Source organism: Stegostoma tigrinum, chromosome 11 (genome assembly GCF_030684315.1).
Source record: "Stegostoma tigrinum isolate sSteTig4 chromosome 11, sSteTig4.hap1, whole genome shotgun sequence".
Classification (NCBI taxonomy): Eukaryota; Metazoa; Chordata; class Chondrichthyes; order Orectolobiformes; family Stegostomatidae; genus Stegostoma; species Stegostoma tigrinum.
In genome coordinates this window covers 62,244,329-62,262,136 of record NC_081364.1, presented here as the reverse complement: position 1 = coordinate 62,262,136, position 17,808 = coordinate 62,244,329, and the positions used below count along the sequence as shown (strand labels likewise).

General features: G+C 51.6%; 1 protein-coding gene across 2 annotated transcripts in view; it reads right to left on the bottom strand.

The window, feature by feature from the left end:
- The window catches only part of rad54l2 (RAD54 like 2), a 117,531-nt gene extending 104,591 nt beyond the window's left edge, over positions 1-12,940 (bottom strand). For both annotated transcript variants that reach the window (XM_048547353.2, XM_048547354.2), the window contains exon 1: positions 12,779-12,940. The gene's annotated coding sequence lies outside the window, so the exon portion shown is untranslated. The remainder of the gene's footprint in view (positions 1-12,778) is intronic.
- Positions 12,941-17,808: the final 4,868 nt, after the last annotated feature.

The following is a 17,808-nucleotide window of genomic DNA, read 5'->3' as shown; positions in this document are numbered from 1 at the left end:
GCTGCTGGAAGAGTGATTTCCCCCTGTCTTTTCTCCCTAACTACCCGCTCTGGGCTGCAGAGAATTACCATCCATAGTGTCTGGATCTAAAGGCAATCTATTTCTTAGATTGTTCTTACAGCAAAATCAAATCTGGCCCTGAACAAGATTATGTCTGAATCTGTTGAAGCGAGATTCCTACCAACTTCTCTCTTATTTTTACCATAATAAAATGTTATTTTTCTTGGTTTAGTAACAATATTTAATCAGGAATTTCAGATGCCCTTGGTATTACAGACAAATCTAAAAGCTCAATACACAACAACACAATGTTGCAATAGAAAGGTGGCAGATAAAACTTCAGCAAAACGACTTCCTGAAGCAAGTGAAACACAGCTGCACTGTTCAAAGAAAACAACATATGGTGAAAACAGCATCATATGTGGTCAAATGATCAGCGAACTAGGTCCACTCAAAGCAAGCAGATCAGATACCACAATAGAGGCTATCACTGCAGCGTTGGAACAGTCTAAAATGACGAGCTATGTAAAACCAGTATGTTGATAATACTTTGATCAGATAGTTCATCCATCTGACACGTTTACTGTTTCTCTACCTACAGACATCCCAGCAGTGTGTTTTCACTTCAGATTTCCTGCATTTACAGTGTTTTTCGACAAAAGTACATTAGTTCCAAGGATACAGGGTCCCTCTAGGCATCAGAAGACATGGGGAGGGGGTAAACATCTTTCTCTGATGTCAGAATGTACTAGGCAGTGCTATCTGGTACCAGGGAACTCTCCCTACCAAAATCAGGAGTCTGAACCAAAGTGGAAAACCTGTAAACAAACTGTCCAGATCACATTTTCTTTTCTGTATATCACTATTTGGTTGTAAACTTGTCAGAGGAACAGAATAAGGAACATGGTAAAATATCACCACGCCAAAAACTCAAAGCACAGCTGTAGGAAACCCCAGATCAGTCCAAGTGTATCAAGTTCTTTACTAGCAGCAAATGTCTGCACCTATCAGTGCCAGGCCAATTTTCTGTTGAGGACCAGGAATCAAACCCCACACATGAAAACAAGCATGAACTGCTCAGAGATTTTCCACCCATGGACCTGCCATGAGGGTTTCTGTTCTCTTTGACTACAAAGAGAATGATTTATATTCAAATTATACATTGCCCTGATGGAGACAGGGAGAATGTTTGAGGAGTAAATTTTCAATCGGGAAAACGAAGTCAAAAATGAGCTCTTAAGAAAAATTGCTCGGATTAACTTGACAATATTGAATGAGTTATGGAAAATGATAATGATGTGAATTCAGATCACTATTTGTTCATATACCTATCTGTAATTACAGCATTGCAGGCCAGGCAAGAAACTAGTTAACCTACTTTCACAAAATCTCATGTAAAGCATTATTAGCTAATCATGGCCCCCCAAATCAAACAGATCTTTCTTAACTGAGCCAGTGGCAAGTTTATTGATGTAGATGTGGCCGTGTTCACAAAAACATTAAATCATAAATGTGTCAAGCAAATGTCATTGCAGTGAAATTAACTACCTGCTGAAACACTTCTATAGATAGTTCAGCTCTTATCAATGAGAATTTCACAGATGAATCCATTATGCATTGTTTTGGAAACCAGAAGCATGATGGCCCTGAAATTATTTGCACAGGAATCAGACAAAAGCCTCTATTTCTGCCAGGACAGGATGAGAATTAAAGTATTTGTGACTGTCTCATGCCATTCAAATTCTGTGAAGGAGGACACTTTGAGGTGTACTTCAATACTCTCTGCCCAGTCAACTGAGTTGCCAAATGGCCTAACAACACTGGAAGCTGTAAACCATCTCTCATTCAAGGTCATCTCTTGTTCTGTACGAAGTTATCATTACTTTGCTTTATTTTACTTCTGTCTTCATTTCAGAAAGGCATCCGTGGTGCAATTTGGATCACTTTGCTTTCAGGCAGGTCTCACTGAAGCACCAGGCTCAGTTATACAAATTACCTTGTCACTGGGCTTTGGGACAGCATCTCCAGCAGAAGGCAAAATCAGAAGGGAGGCTTCTTACAAGCAAAGCCGATCCCAGAAACTTCAGTGTCTCTTCTTCAAGGTGTTTCAATATTTCTTGAATTTTGTTTCTTTCTGGAGATGAAGATGCAAACAGCCAATTTGGGTGCTAGAATACACTGAACTGCAAATCCATTGTCACTCTTAAAGAACAGATCAATCAAGAGCAATCAGGTGTGCAAACTAGCATCACCTACAACCCTTAACTCGGCCAGAAAACAAAAACAGAACTCACTTGCCATTATTTGACAGGATGGCCACAAAGAGAACGGCACAAGGGTGATACAGGATAATAACTGCTCAGATTTGGGCACATGGCATTGAATAATCCCATATTATTCATTTTTCCATCAAGCTTTTTCTTTAAGGTGACTAATGATATCTCCTTGGAAGGTATATTCTTCCTGCAAAGACTGCAACAGTTGTCGGCTCCACTCTGATACCAATTAGTTTATTACTTTCTCAGAGTTATGTCAGAATTGAAGATTTGACTTGGACCCTTTCTCATGACAGGTGCTCCACTTGTACTATCCACTGACAGGTTGCAATTTCAGGAGATAGTAAAGCTTGGCTATAAGTTCAACAGAAGAACTCATTATAACATTTGCTAAACAAAATGTCCAGATACCACCCAAGATGACCAAAGCGATCATTGTGAAAAGCCCCTTAGGGATGAGTGAGACAAGGGTCCTGAATCTTAATAAGGGAATCTATGATGGTACACGGCGTGAATTGGCGATTATTGATTGGGCAATGGATTAGGAACAAAGAAATGGCTGACAAATTAAATTCATACCTCATTTCATGTCTTCCTTTGTGAAGATTAAAATAACATAACAGAAATGATGGGGAACACAGGGTTTAGTGAGAAGAAAGAACTGAAGCAAATCTATATTCGTAGAGAAATTGCACTGGAGAAACAAATAGGACTGAAGGTTGATAAATCCCAATGATCTACTAATCTACACCCAGGGTACTTAAGGAAATGGCCCTAGAAATAGTGGATGCATTAGTGAATCATATTGCAAGAGTTTCTAGACTGCAGCTCAGTTAATGGTGATTAGAAGGTGGTTAATATAACTGCACAATTTAAAAAGGGGGACAGAGAGAAAGCATGAAATTATACAACAGTCTAACACAGGTACTGGGGAAGGTGCTGGAATCCATTATCAAGGATTTTATAGAGAGAACTTAGAAAACAATGGCAAAATCAGACAGAGTGTGGATTTACAAAAGGAAAATCATATTTGTCAGATCTACCGGAATTCTTTGAGGCTGTAACTTGTAGAGTTGTTTGGGGAGCTGGTGGATGTGGTTTATTTGGACATGAAGAGCTTCAAAAAATCCCATACAAGAAATTAAAGTGTAAAATTAAAGTCCATGGTATTGAGGGTGGTGTATTGAGATGGAAGGAAAATTGGTTAGCAGGCAGGAAACAAAATGGGAATAGACAGGTCTTTCTTTTTCTGAATGGCAGACAGTGACTAGTGGGGTACTGGACAGATCAATACTAGGACCACAGCTTTTCACAATGTATGTTAATGATTTAGATGAAAGAGCTAAATGTAAAATCTCAATTTGTATATGGCTCGAAGCTGGATGGGTTGAGAGGAGGATGGAGAGGTCTCGCAGAGCAATTAAACAGGCTGAGTGGATGGACAAATGCATGGCAGATGCAGTATAATGTGGATAAGTGAGGTTATCATTTAGGAGCAAAACAGGAAGGCAGATGATTATTTGAATGCTGTACATTGAGAGAGGAGAATGTTCAATGAGACCTGGATGTCCTTGTGCATATCACTTAAAGTAAGTGCACAAGTGCCGCAGGCAGTAAAAGCAGCAATCTGTATGCTGGCCTTCATAATGAGAGGATTCAGTGTAGGAACAAGGGCGTCTTGCTGCATTTATTGTGTGCAGTGTAGGTAATGTATGCAGTTTTCGGTCAGCTTATCGGAGGAAGGATGTTCTTGCCATAAAGGAAGTGCAGCAAGGTTTATAAAACTGATTCCTGGGAAGGCAGGACTGACATGTGAGGACAGACTGAGTTGGTTAGAATTGCATTCACTGGCGTTTAGAAGAATGTGGTGGATCGTCTCGAACCCTATAAAATTCTAATTCAACTGTACAGTTTAGATGCAGGAGGGATGTGCTCGATGGTGCAGGAATCCAGAACTAGGGGTAACAGCTTAAGGATAATAGGTAAACTTTTTGGGACTGTGATTAGGAGAAATTTCTTCACTGAGGCAGTGGTGAAGCTGTGGAATTTATGACCCTGCATGTTGCTGAAGCCAAATCGTAGTTTAAAAAGGTCGATAAACCTCTCGTGGCTAAAGGGATTAAGGGACATAGGGGCGTTTACGTGAGGGTATTGAGCTCAATATTCAATCATGATCACACTGAATGGCAGTGCAGACTCAAAGAGTCGAAGCCCTACTCCTGCTCCTATCTTCTACATTTCTACGTAATAACAACTTTTGTATTCGCATGCACTGCGTGAATCTGCATGTGAATCCTCCAATCTTTCTCTATCACACCGGCAGGTTTGTTATTCCTCAAATTCCCCAGTCAGCAATATCAAGCAAACATCCATACTGTTCTTGCTGATTGGCTATGTCCTGGCAGGTGTCACATTACAATTTTCCCTTTCATAACATGCTGACATTAACTGCTTCAACTCGCACTGTTCTAGTCTACTGTATATTTGACATTACACTTCTGTAGCAGCTATGTATAGTGGTCCAGGTGCTTCCTTAATCGACATCATCTTGAAGCAACTAAAACAGAAACTGCTGAAAATTTTCAGGTCAGGCAGCATGTGCGGAGAAAAATCAACAGGTAATGTTTTGGGTCCAGAGACCCTTCTTCAGAACTGTTGAAGAAAATAAAACTTTCTTGATGCAATCTCTTTCCTCTAACATTTAACTGCCCAGTGGAACTTCTGCACTAATCGCTACTTGAACCAAGGAAAACAATTTTGATTAAGTATAACACCAGAGTTATTTACTGGCTGTTATGAGGTCGTTACTATTGTGAGTATCAGAGCAACAGAAGCGATGATTTAGATGCATTGCACCACATTAAAGAACACTTATTCAATACTAATACACCAATTAAAATAATTTGGTTAAAATTTTGCTCTGCTAGCATGCACTAATGAATAAATGACATCAAATGACACCCCAAACACCTCTCATTCCTAGACCACATTTTATTCTATTAAGGCCAGCGTACACTTCTTGTACACCAATACCATTTTTTAAACTGCCTACTCAAGCAGAAAATGTCCGTAAAGTCTACAAATTATTGGAACTTACTTAATTTGTTATCAATGTGTACGTACAGGCACAACGCAGTATTTTCAAACTTTCCTGATTTGAAAACTAATACGAACAGGAGACTGAAACCCCAGGAGGGCCTTCCTGATCCCAACGCCACAAACAGACCTCGTAGCATCAGTAACTACTATTTATTTTGTTGGTAATTAATAATCCAATTTAAAGCTTCTGTCTGGATCCCAAGGGCTCTTGCTACAGTTGTTCCATCTCCTGCGGCACACATTATGAGGTGCTTTCTGAAAATTAAGAGACCCATGTTACCTCTCTTCTCTCACCCACAGATATTATTACATCAAGGAACACCAATAACCTTTTCAGCTCTCTACTGGCATTCTGAAATGTCACATCAGCATAGAGGCACATACCACAGAGTGTCTACAGTGCAGAAGCAGCTGTTCAGCCCATTGGGTCCACACCAACCCCCTTACCCTATCCATGCTTTTCCCATGACTAATCCACCGAGCCTGCACATCCCTGGACACTGCCGACAATTTAGCATAGCCTATCCACCTCAACTGTACACCTTTGGACTGTGGGAGGAAACCGGGAGCACCCAGAGGAACCCCTGCAGACACAAGGAAAAATTGCAAATTCCACACAGACAACTGTCCGAGGCTGGAATCGAACCTGGGTCCCCAGCACTGAGGCGGCAGTGCAAACAACTAAGCCACCGCGCCACCCCATCCTTCACTCCAAAGCGATAAGTTGCCTTGTTCAATATCAGCATAATCCCCAACATGCTTTGATGCCATTAACATCATACCAAGACAATGTGGAAGGCATTTTATGTTGATGGAAATAATTACAGCAGAGGACAACTGTAAAATGACATTTGCCTTCCCATACACAGACCTCGGCTTTAGCTGGCACTCGAGGGGGATCGTGTCCTTGCAGTCACTACCACCTAATACACAAGCAGGAGCAAGACTCAGGCAGAAATTGCAGCTTAGTTCAGGGATTAAACTAACATAATAAAATCAAAACACTACGGATTCTGGAAATCTGAAATAAAAAACAACTGGAGAAACTCTGGTCTGGCAGCACCTCTGGAGACAACAACAGTTAATACTGAGTTGAATGATTACTTCTTTTGGAACTCAACTTATAGAGTAATACAGAAACAGACTCATTCAATCCAACTCATCCATATATGCAAAGAATTGGGTGGCAGACATTTTCCTGGCTACCATCAGTTCTTAGGAAGGGTCTCTGAACCTGAAATGTTGACTCCAATTTCTCTTCACAGATGCTGAGAGATCTGCTAAGCTTTTCCAAACTATTTGTAGCTGTGTATTTCAGCCAGTGAAAACTTTGTCAGTGATGGTGAAATATGATCCTGCACAATGAATGCAAAAACAGTCATTTAACACATATGAAACAAAAAATTAAAGAGCAGTGATTAATCTGCACATTTCCACTTAAAAAGGCTCAACGAACCAGCTCTTTAAACAGCTCTGCAAGAATTCTCCTGTCAGACATCCGAGCTTTCTTGCCAAATGATAATTCTTATTAAAAATATTCAACATCCAAGAATAGATTTGTTGCCAAATGATTTAATTTTCTCATTTACAAAACTGACTCAAAGTGCTATATAATCCTTATTAAATTACAGTGGCACTGAAGGCAAGATCCCATGAAAACCACAGAATCACACAGAACAGGAAGCAGGCATTCAGCACGTGTCTATGATTAATTCTGCCTTTCCCTGGCCATCGCTCCCGCCCCCGCCCCCACCCACCCACGGCTCTGTAATATTTCATACAACCAGAAAGGTAGCCTTGCAGGTTATAGCAGTTCAGGTAGAGATCCAGTTCCTTTCAAGTTCATTGAAGATCTGTCTATCAAGTGCACATCTGAAAGTTATTTAATCAGCTTCCACAAGCCTCTTCCAGACAGTGCATTCACTGGCTATCCGCTACTTTGTTACTCGGGTTCACTTGGCCAAATGGCAATGGACTCATCTCTGAGCCAGAAGGCCTGGATTAAAGTCCCACCTCCAGAGCTGTGTCATAACATATCTGAATAGGTTAATTTAAAATATTTTTGCTAGTTGGTAGGACTTGCCAAAAACAAAGGATATTTAAAGCACTTCAACTATTTCAATGGAACAATGTCCCCTTAATCCTCTGATGAGCAGATTGGGCTCTAGTGCTGCAGTATTTCATGAATGCAATTTGACAGCAACCAATCCAAAAAAGGGGACTGTGCATCAAAGGAGTGTTTCAGCTCCTAATCACAGCATCAGGACTCCCACAAGAAGGAGGAGAATGTAACTGCCTGCAAGCTCAAGTTGCCCATCATTTCCTATCTTGACTCTCACAAGAACGATGATATGCTGAGGTACTGTACTCAGCAGCAAATTCCAGTCATGAAATACAGGCAGCCACAGCAAAAATGCAGAATACTAACTGGAAAAGAAGGGAAATAGAAGGTGTCCACGTACAAACTTTAAAATTAAAACAAATGCAAGTCCTCCACAATAACTTTAATGTCCAATATATTGCACTCACTATCAAATACATGGATTACAGTTCAGTACAATGCAATTCAATCAGAAGAAACTACGAAAAAGTTTGTTTTGCAGGTCTGCCAGGATCTAGAAAAGAAAAAACAGTTAACTTTTCGGGTCCGGTGACCCTCCCTCAGACCCTTCTGAGGAAGGGTCACATGACCCAAAATGTTAACTGTTTCTCCCTTCATAGATGCTGCCAGACCTGCTGAGCATCTCCAGCAACTTGGTTTTTGTTCCTGATTCACAGCATCTGCAGTTCTTTCGGGATTTTAAAAAGTTTGTTTTACATGTTTCACATACTGATAAGTGCATTCACTAAAATTGAACAGCTTCTACTACGAAGCTGAAGAACAGGACAGCAGAGAAATGAAGAGGCAGAAAGGTGTGGTGGGGAGCACTGGGAAGAAGGCAGCAAGGTGAGGTGGGGAGTAGATGATGCAAATAGGACAAAAAATGGGCCAAGGCTTGGCAAGGATGGTGGGGTGGAAACAGAGGCCAAGCCTGGAACTTTTGTGCTGTCGGGTGTTGGTGGGAGGAATTTGTTTTGGGGTGGAGATTGTAGGGGCGTTGGGGGTGGGGGGGAAGTCTGATGCTGGCAAGGGAGAATAAGATTGGGCGGATGGGGAGTCTGTCGTTATGGGGAGGGGTGAAAGGAGGGTCGGGTCGGGTCGGGGGGGAGGGGTGAAAGGAGGGTTGGGTCGGGTCGGGTCGGGTCGGGGGGAGGGGTGAAAGGAGGGTCGGGTTGGGGCGGGGCGGAGGGTCGGGTCGGGGCGGGGCGGGGCGGAGGGTCGGGGCGGGGCGGGGCGGGGCAAGGGGGTCAGGGAGGGGCGGGGCAGGGAGGGGCGGGGCAGGGAGGGGCGGGGCAGGGAGGGGCGGGGCAGGGAGGGGAGGGGCAGGGAGGGGAGGGGCGGGGCAGGGAGGGGCGGGGCAGGGAGGGGCGGGGCAGGGAGGGGCGGGGCGGGGAGGGGCGGGGCGGGGAGGGGCGGGGCGGGGAGGGGCGGGGCAAGGGGGGCAGGGCAAGGGGGGCAGGGAGGGGCGGGGCAAAAGGGGGGCAGGGAGGGGCGGGGCAAAAGGGGGGCAGGGAGGGGCGGGGCAGGGAGGGGCGGGGCAAAAGGGGGGCAGGGAGGGGCGGGGCAGGGAGGGGCGGGGCAAAAGGGGGGCAGGGAGGGGCGGGGCAAAAGGGGGGCAGGGAGGGGCGGGGCAAAAGGGGGGCAGGGAGGGGCGGGGCAGGGAGGGGGGGCAGGGAGGGGCGGGGCGGGGCAGGGAGGGGCGGGGCAGGGAGGGGCGGGGCAGGGAGGGGCGGGGCAGGGAGTGGCAGGGAGGGGCGGGGCAAAAGGGGGCAGGGAGGGGCGGGGCAAAAGTGGGGGCAGGGAGGGGCGGGGCAAAAGGGGGGGCAGGGAGGGGCGGGGCAAAAGGGGGGGCAGGGAGGGGCGGGGCAAAAGGGGGGGCAGGGAGGGGCGGGGCAAAAGGGGGGGCAGGGAGGGGCGGGGCAAAAGGGGGGGCAGGGAGGGGCGGGGCAAAAGGGGGGGCAGGGAGGGGCGGGGCAAAGGGGGGGCAGGGTGGGGCGGGGCAAAGGGGGGCAGGGTGGGGCGGGGCAAAGGGGGGCAGGGTGGGGCGGGGCAAAGGGGGGCAGGGTGGGGCGGGGCAAAGGGGGGGGCAGGGTGGGGCGGGGCAAAGGGGGGGCGGGGCAAAGGGGGGCAGGGTGGGGCGGGGCAAAGGGGGGCAGGGTGGGGCGGGGCAAAGGGGGGCAGGGTGGGGCGGGGCAAAGGGGGGCAGGGTGGGGCGGGGCAAAGGGGGGCAGGGTGGGGCGGGGCAAAGGGGGGCAGGGTGGGGCGGGGCAAAGGGGGGCAGGGTGGGGCGGGGCAAAGGGGGGCGGGGTGGGGCGGGGCAAAGGGGGGCGGGGTGGGGCGGGGCAAAGGGGGGCGGGGTGGGGGGGGCAAAGGGGGGCGGGGTGGGGCGGGGCAAAGGGGGGCGGGGCAAGGGGGCAGGGTGGGGCAGGGTGGGGCGGGGCGGGGGGGGCAGGGTGGGGCGGGGCGGGCAGGGTGGGGCGGGGCGGGCAGGGTGGGGCGGGGCAGGGCAAGGGGGGGGCGGGGCGGGGCAGGGGGGGCGGGGCGGGGCAAGGGGGGTGGGGCGGGGCAAGGGGGGCGGGGCGGGGCAAGGGGGGCGGGGCAAGGTGGGGCGGGGCAAGGTGGGGCGGGGTGGGGCGGGGCAAGGGGGGGCCAGGGTGGGGCGGGGCAAGGGGGGCAGGGCAAGGGGGGGCAGGGTGGGGCGGGGCAAGGGGGGGGCAGGGTGGGGCGGGGCAGGGTGGGGCGGGGCAAAGGGGGGGCAGGGTGGGGCGGGGCAAAGGGGGGGGCAGGGTGGGCAGGGTGGGGCGGGGCAAAGGGGGGGCAGGGTGGGGCGGGGCAAAGGGGGGGCAGGGTGGGGCGGGGCAAAGGGGGGCAGGGCAAAGGGGGGCAGGGCAAAGGGGGGCAGGGCAAAGGGGGGCAGGGCGGGGCGGGGCAAAGGGGGGCAGGGCGGGGCGGGACAAAGGGGGGCAGGGCGGGGCGGGGCAAAGGGGGGCAGGACGGGGCGGGGCAAAGGGGGGCAGGGCGGGGCGGGGCAAAGGGGGGCAGGGCGGGGCGGGGCAAAGGGGGCAGGGTGGGGCGGGGCAAAGGGGGGCAGGGTGGGGCGGGGCAAAGAGGGTCAGGGCGGGTCGGGGCAAAGGGGGCGGGTCGGGGCAAAGGGGGCGGGGCGGGGCAAGGCAAGGGGGCGGGGCGGGGCAAGGCAAGGGGGCGGGGCGGGGCAAGGCAAGGGTGCGGGGCAGGGCGGGGCAAGGCAAGGGGGGGCGGGTCGGGTCAAGGCAAGGGGGGCGGGTCGGGGCAAGGCAAGGGGGGGGCGGGTCGGGGCAAGGCAAGGGGGGGGCGGGTCCGGGCAAATGGGGGGGGTGGGTCGGGGCAAATGGGGGGGGCGTGTCTGGGCAAATGGGGGGGGCAAAGGGGCGGGGCGGGGCAAAGGGGCGGGTCGGGGCAAAGGGGCGGGGGGCGGGTCGGGGCAAAGGGGCGGGGGGGGCGGGTCGGGGCAAAGGGGCGGGGCGGGGCAAAGGGCGGGTCGGGGCATGGCAAGGGGGTGGCGGGTCGGGTCAAAGGGGGGGCGGGTCGAGGCAAAGGGGGGGGCGGGTCGGGGCAAAGGGGGGGGCGGGTCGGGGCAAAGGGGGGGCGGGTCGGGGCAAAGGGGGGCGGCGGGTCGGGTCGGGGCAAAGGGGGGTCGGGTCGGGGCAAAGGGGGGACGGGTCGGGGCAAAGGGGGGGGCGGGTCGGGGCAAAGGGGGGGGCGGGTCGGGGCAAAGGGGGGGGCGAGGCGGGTCGGTGCAATGGGGGGGGCGGGTCGGGTCGGTGCAATGGGGGGGCGGGTCGGGTCGGTGCAATGGGGGGGCGGGGCGGGTCGGGGCAATGGTGGGGGCGGGGCGGGGCAATGGGGGGGGCGGGGGGGCGGGGCAATGGGGGGGCGGGTCGGGGCAAAGGGGGGCGGGGCAGGTCGCGGCAAAGGGGGGTGGGACAAGGGGCGGGGCAAAGGGGGGCGGGTCGGGGCAGAGTGGGGGGGGCGGGTCGGGGCAAAGTGGAGGGGGCGGGTCGGGGCAAGGGGGGCGGGTCGGGGCAAAGGGGGGAGGCGGGTCGGGGCAATGGGGAGGCGGGTCGGGGCAATGGGGGGGCGGGTCGGGTCGGGGTAATGGGGGGCGGGGCGGGTCGGGGCAATGGGGGGGCGGGGTGGGTCGGGGCAAAGGGGGGTGGGGCAAGGGGCGGGGCAAAGGGGGGTGGGGCAAGGGGCGGGGCAGGGCAAAGGGGGGCAGGGTGGGGCGGGGCAAAGGGGGGGCAGGGTGGGGCGGGGCAAAGGGGGGGCAGGGTGGGGCGGGGCAAAGGGGGGGCAGGGGGTGTCGGGGGCGGACGGGCGATGGGTCTGGGGGTGTTGGAGGGGGTAAGACGTGTCCGAGGGGATGTGGAGGAGGAGGAGGAAGGGTCTCGTGGGAAGGGTCTGGAGGTGTGGTGGGGTGAGGGGATGCGGTGGGGTGAGGGGGCCTGGGAGGTTTGGCAAGGTTTGAAGGGCGAGGGGGGGTTGGGAAGGGGGAAGGATCTGGTGGGGTGGAGGGGGAAGGATCTGGTGGGGTGGAGGGAGAAGGATCTGGTGGGGTGGAGGGAGAAGGATCTGGTGGGGTGGAGGGAGAAGGATCTGGTGGGGTGGAGGGAGAAGGATCTGGTGGGGTGGGGGGGAAGGATCTGGTGGGGTGGGGTGGGGGGGGAAGGATCTGGTGGGGTGGGGGGGAAGGATCTGGTGGGGGGAGAAGGATCTGGTGGGGGGGAGAAGGATCTGGTGGGGTGGGGGGAGAAGGATCTGGTGGGGTGGGGGGAGAAGGATCTGGTGGGGTGGGGGGGAGAAGGATCTGGTGGGGTGGGGGGGAGAAGGATCTGATGCGGTTGGGGGGGCAAGGATCTGGTGTGGTGGGGTGGGGTGGGAAGGATCTGGTGGGGTGGGGTGGGAAGGATCTGGTGGGGTGGGGTGGGAAGGATCGGGTGGGGTGGTGTGGGAAGGATCTGATGGGGTGGGGGGGGCAATGATCTGGGGGGGGCAAGGATCTGGTGGGGTGGGGGGGCAAGGATCTGGGGGGGGGCAAGGATCTGGTGGGGTGGGGGGCAAGAGTCCGGGATGGGTGGGGTGGAGAAGAGTCTGGGTGGGGGTGGGTGGGGAGAGGGGTCCCGGGTCCCGCGGGCGGTGGTCTCACTCGGTGCCGCCGATTTCTCTTTGTTCCCTTTGTGTTGGGCCCGGCCTCAGGCCGATCCCGGGCCTTTCTCGCCGCGGGGGCGGGTAAGAGACGGGACTCCAGCTACAGGCAGCCTCCTACCTCAGGCAGTCGCGATTCCGTGACCATGTACCCGATCCGAACCGACTCTGATCAGAAAACGGGCGCCACCCCACCGCTCACACCGAGCGCGATCGGAGGAAACGCCGCTCCTCACAACCTTCCCGGGAAACAGGCAGCGCCAACAAACGATCCGGGCACCAAGAGCAGCCACAACTGCGTCACCTCCAGGCCGCCTCACGCACACACCGCCACCTACAGGTCTCCCGGCTTGCTGCGCCGCCTCACGCGCGCACACCGCCACCTGCCGGCCCCGGCTTGCTGCACCGCCGCACGCATACACACCGCCACCTGCCGGCCTCCGGCTTGCTGCGCCGCCGCACGCATACACACCGCCACCTGCCGGCCTCCGGCTTGCTGCGCCGCCGCGCCCACACCGCCACCTGCTGGTTGACGCAGAGAAATCGCCGCCACAATAAACAGCGCCGTCTGCGGGCGGCGTCAGGTGTTTAGTTTGGACAGCGCCATCTGGCGACATCGAACAGATATTCAAGTGTGGACCCCGTGATACCTGTGGGACAGGCGTATAGGAGCAGGCACGCATGCGAACCATTTCCACTCCCCCTCCCATTCCTCAGATGACATGTCCATCATGGGCCTCCTGCAGTGCCACAATGATGCCACCCGAAGGTTGCAAGAACAGCAACTCATATTCCTGCTGTGTTCATCCAGTCTCACATTTTGTTGTCTCAGCAACTCATATTCCGCTTGGGAACCCTGCAGCCTAATGGTATCAATGTGGACTTCACCAGCTTCAAAATCTCCCCCCCCCCCCACTGCATCACAAAACCAGTCCACCTGTCTTTGCCTCCCTAACCTGTTCTTCCTCTCACCCATCCCTTCCTCCCACCTCAAGCCACACCTCCATTTCCTACCTACCACCTCCTTGCCCTGTCCGTCTTCCCTGGACTGACCTATCCCCTCCCTACCTCCCCACCTATACTCTCCTCTCCACCTATCTTCTCTTCTCTCCATCTTCGGTCCGCCTCCCCCTCTCTCCCTATTTATTCCAGTTCCCTCTCCCCATCCCCCTTTTCTGATGAAGGGTCTAGGCCCGAAACGTCAGCTTTTGTGCTCCTGAGATGCTGCTTGGCCTGCTGTGTTCATCCAGCCTCACATTTTGTTATCTTGGATTCTCCAGCATCTGCAGTTCCTATTATCAGTGATACAAGAAATTGCTTTACACGAATAGTTCTGGGGATGAGGAACTTCAAGTATGAAGATAGACTGAAGAAGTTGAGGATGTGCTGATGAGGATCGAGGGGTCACTGGATGCAAAACGTTAACTCGATTCCTGTCCACAGATGCTGCCAGACCTGCTGAACTCTTCCAGCAATTTCTGTGTTTGTTTCTGAAGAAGTTGGGACTGTTTGGAGAGAAGGCTAAGAGGAGATTGAACAGAGGCTTCAAAAATACGGGGGGAGAAAATTTAAAAATAAAACTACAGGCCCATGAGTCTGACTTTGGTGGCGGGTAAGTTGTTGGAAGTGATTCTGAAAGAGAGGATTTATAGGCATTTGGAGAGATGGAAGATGTTTTGGGATAGTCAGCCTGGGATTGTGCATGTCTCACAATCTTGACTGAATTTGATTCAGGAAATAACCAAGAAGACTGATGAGGGCAGAACAGTAGACACTGTCCATTGGACTTCAGTCAAGCCTTTCACAAGGTTCTGCAAGGTAGGCTAATTAGTAAAGTTGAATTACATGGCATTCAGGGTGAGCTCGCCAATTGGACACAGAATTGGAATAATGAGAGGAAACAGTGGTGATGGTGGAGGGTTGTTTTTTGGCACTGGAGGCCTGTGACCAGCAGTGCTCCACAGGGATCGGTGCTGGGTCCACTATTGTTTGTAACTTGCGTAAAGTATTGAGATGACAATATAAAAAGGTTAGTAAGTTTGCGGATGACACTAAATTGGTCATATAGTGGACAGTGAAGAAGGTTTTCTGAAATTACAAAGGTATTTTGATCAATTGTGTCAATGGGCTGAAGAGTAGCAAATGGAGTTTAATTTGGATATTTTGGTAAAACAAGTGAAGGCAAGGCTTATACAACTGAAAGTGATGCCTTGGATAGTGTTGTAAAACAGAGAGACCTAGGAGTTCAGGTGTATAATTCTTCAAAGTTTGCATCACCTCTAGATAGGGTGGTTAAGAACATGTTTAGCACACTTGTCTTCATTGCTGAGTCCTTTGAGTATTAGGACTTCAGATGTTACTTTGAGTTTGTACAGGAAGTTGGTGAGGCCTCTTCTGGGGTAGAATCGTAGAGTCATAGAGCTGTACAGCACAGAAACAGACCCTTTGGTCCAACTGGTCCATGCTGATCAGATATCTTAAAAAAATCTAGCCCCATTTGCCAGCATTTGACCCATATCTGCCTAAACCCTTCCTATTCATAAACCCATCTGGATGCTGTTTAAATGTTACAAATGTACCATCCTCTACCACTTTCTCTGGCAGCTTATTCCATAAATGTGCCACCCTCTGTGTGAAAAGGTTGCCCCTTAGGTCCCTTTTAAATCTTTCCCCTCTCACCTTAAAACTGTGTCCTCTGGTTTCAGATTCACTAACCTGGGGAAAAGACTTTGACTATTCACCCTATCTGTGCCCCTCATGATCTTATAAACTTCAATAAAGTCATCAATCAGCCTCCGACCCTCCAGGGAAAATAGCTCCAGCCTATTCAGCCTCTCCCTAAATCACAAACCCTCCAATTCTGGCAGCATCCTTGCCAATCTTTTCTGAACCCTTTCAAGTTTCACAACAGTTGTCCGAAAGCAGGGAGACCAAAGTTTTCCAAAAGTGGCCTAAGCAATGCCATGTACCGCCTCAACATGACCTCCTAAGTCTTATGCTCAATGCACTGACCAATAAAGGCCAGCATACCAAATGCTTTCTTCACTGCTGCTGCCAGTCTGAAAAGCAACCCTTCACCACCACCACCTTCTGTCTCCTCCCTTCGAGCTAATTTTGTATCCAAATGGCTAGTTCTCCCTGTGTTCCAATGTGATCAAACCTTGCTAACCAGCCTATTAGGAGGAACCTTGTCGAACACCTTGCTAAAGCCCATATTCACAACATCCACCACTCTGCCTTCATCAATCCTCTTCATCACATCTTCAAGCAATCAGTTAATTTTGTGAGGTATAATTTCCCATGAAGAAAGCCACTGTGCTCAGCTTTGGTCTCCATGTTGTGGAAAGGATACTATTAAGCTGGAGAGGTTTCAGAAAAGATGTACCAGGATGTTGCCGGGAATGTAAGGTTTGAGGTATAAGGAGAGGCAGGATAGAATGGGACTCTTTTCGCTGGAGCGTAGGAGGTTGAGAGGTGACGTTACAGAGGTTTATAAAGCCATGAGGGGTATAGATAAGGTGAATGGCAGGTTTCTTTTTCCTAGGGTGGGATATTTCAAGACCGGGGGCATGTTTATAAGGTGAGAGGAGAGAGTTTGAGAAAAGACATGGTGGCAATTTTTTACATAGAGAGTGGTTCGCCTGTGGAATGAACTTCCAGAGGAAGTGGTGGATGCAGGTACAGACACAGCATTTAAAAGATATTTGGATAAGCACATGATTAGGAAATGTTTGGAGGATATGGGCCGAGCGCAGCCAGCTGGATCTAGTTTAGTTTGGGATTATTTTTGGCATGGACTGGATGGACCAAAGGGTCTGTTTCCATGCTGTATGACCTTTTGACGCAGAAGTCATGAGTAGGCTGGTTTGAGAGAAACTGTTCCCACTAGTAAAATGAGCACTAACAAGAGGGCCAGGATTTAAAGAAGCAAGTGTGAAGTGAGGAAAACTTGTTCAGTCAGTGAGTAATAGGGCTATGGAATGCACTGGCAGAAGTGAGGCAGAGACTGGTTCAATTGAGGCATTGAAGATGACTTTGGACGGTCATTTTGATGTGCAATGTTATGGGAAATAATTGGGAGATTGGCATTAAATAATGATGTTCATCTGGCTCAGTGGTTAGCACTGCTGCCTCACAGCGCCAGGGATCCAGTTTCGATTCCACTCTCGGGTGACTGTCTGTGTGGAATTTGCACATTCTCCCTGTGTCTGTGTCCATTTCCTCTGGGTGCTCCGGTTTCCTCCCACTGTCCAAAGACATGCAGGTTAGGTGGATTGGCAATGCTAAATTGCCTGTAGTGCCGAGGGTAGGGGGCTGGGTTTCGGTGCGATGCTGTTCGGAGGGTCACTGTGAACTCGATGGGCTTAATGGCCTGCTTCCACGCTGTAGGGATTCTATGATTTCTTCCGGTGCCTTGGTTTCCTCCTACAGTCCAATATGTGCAAGTTAGGTGGATTGGCCATGCTAAATTATCCCATAGTGTCCAGGGATGTGCAGGCATGGTGGGTTAGCCGTGGGAAATGCAGGTGATATGCAAAGATCGTATCCTAGAGACCCAGGCTAAAGACCACTTACTTCTTCCTTCGTGCCTCATGCGATCTAGTCCCTTTTGAATTAGAGTCATGTCACATTCTCTTTCTAGCTATTGAAATCTATTTGGAGCCTAAGAATTCAGGAATTTGACCCAGAGAACGCCGCACATCACATCCAGAGGCACATTTTATAGTCACGGTTTTCGGATAGGAGACAACTGCTTTTACCAATGGTCGTCAGTAATATGTTGCAAACTATTTTTCTATTATCCATTAACAAATCCATCAACCTGATGCTTGATTATCCAAGAATCACTCAGTAGCTTGGTTTACAAAATTAATGCATTGCTGTATCTGTACATGTTTAACTCTGTCTACCTATCATTTCTATCAAACTGTGATCTGGTCACCCACTTTTTTCCACTTCTCTGTACCCTTATGTCTACAGCTGTTCAATTCTTTCCTTTTTTCAGGGTGGCACAGTGGCTAGTGTTTCTGCCTCACTGCGCCAGGGACCCGGGTTCAATTCCACTCTTGGGCAACTGTCTGTGTAGTAGTTTGCACAATCCCCCACCGTGTCTGCATGGGTTTCCTCCAGGTGCTCCGGTTTCCTCGCACT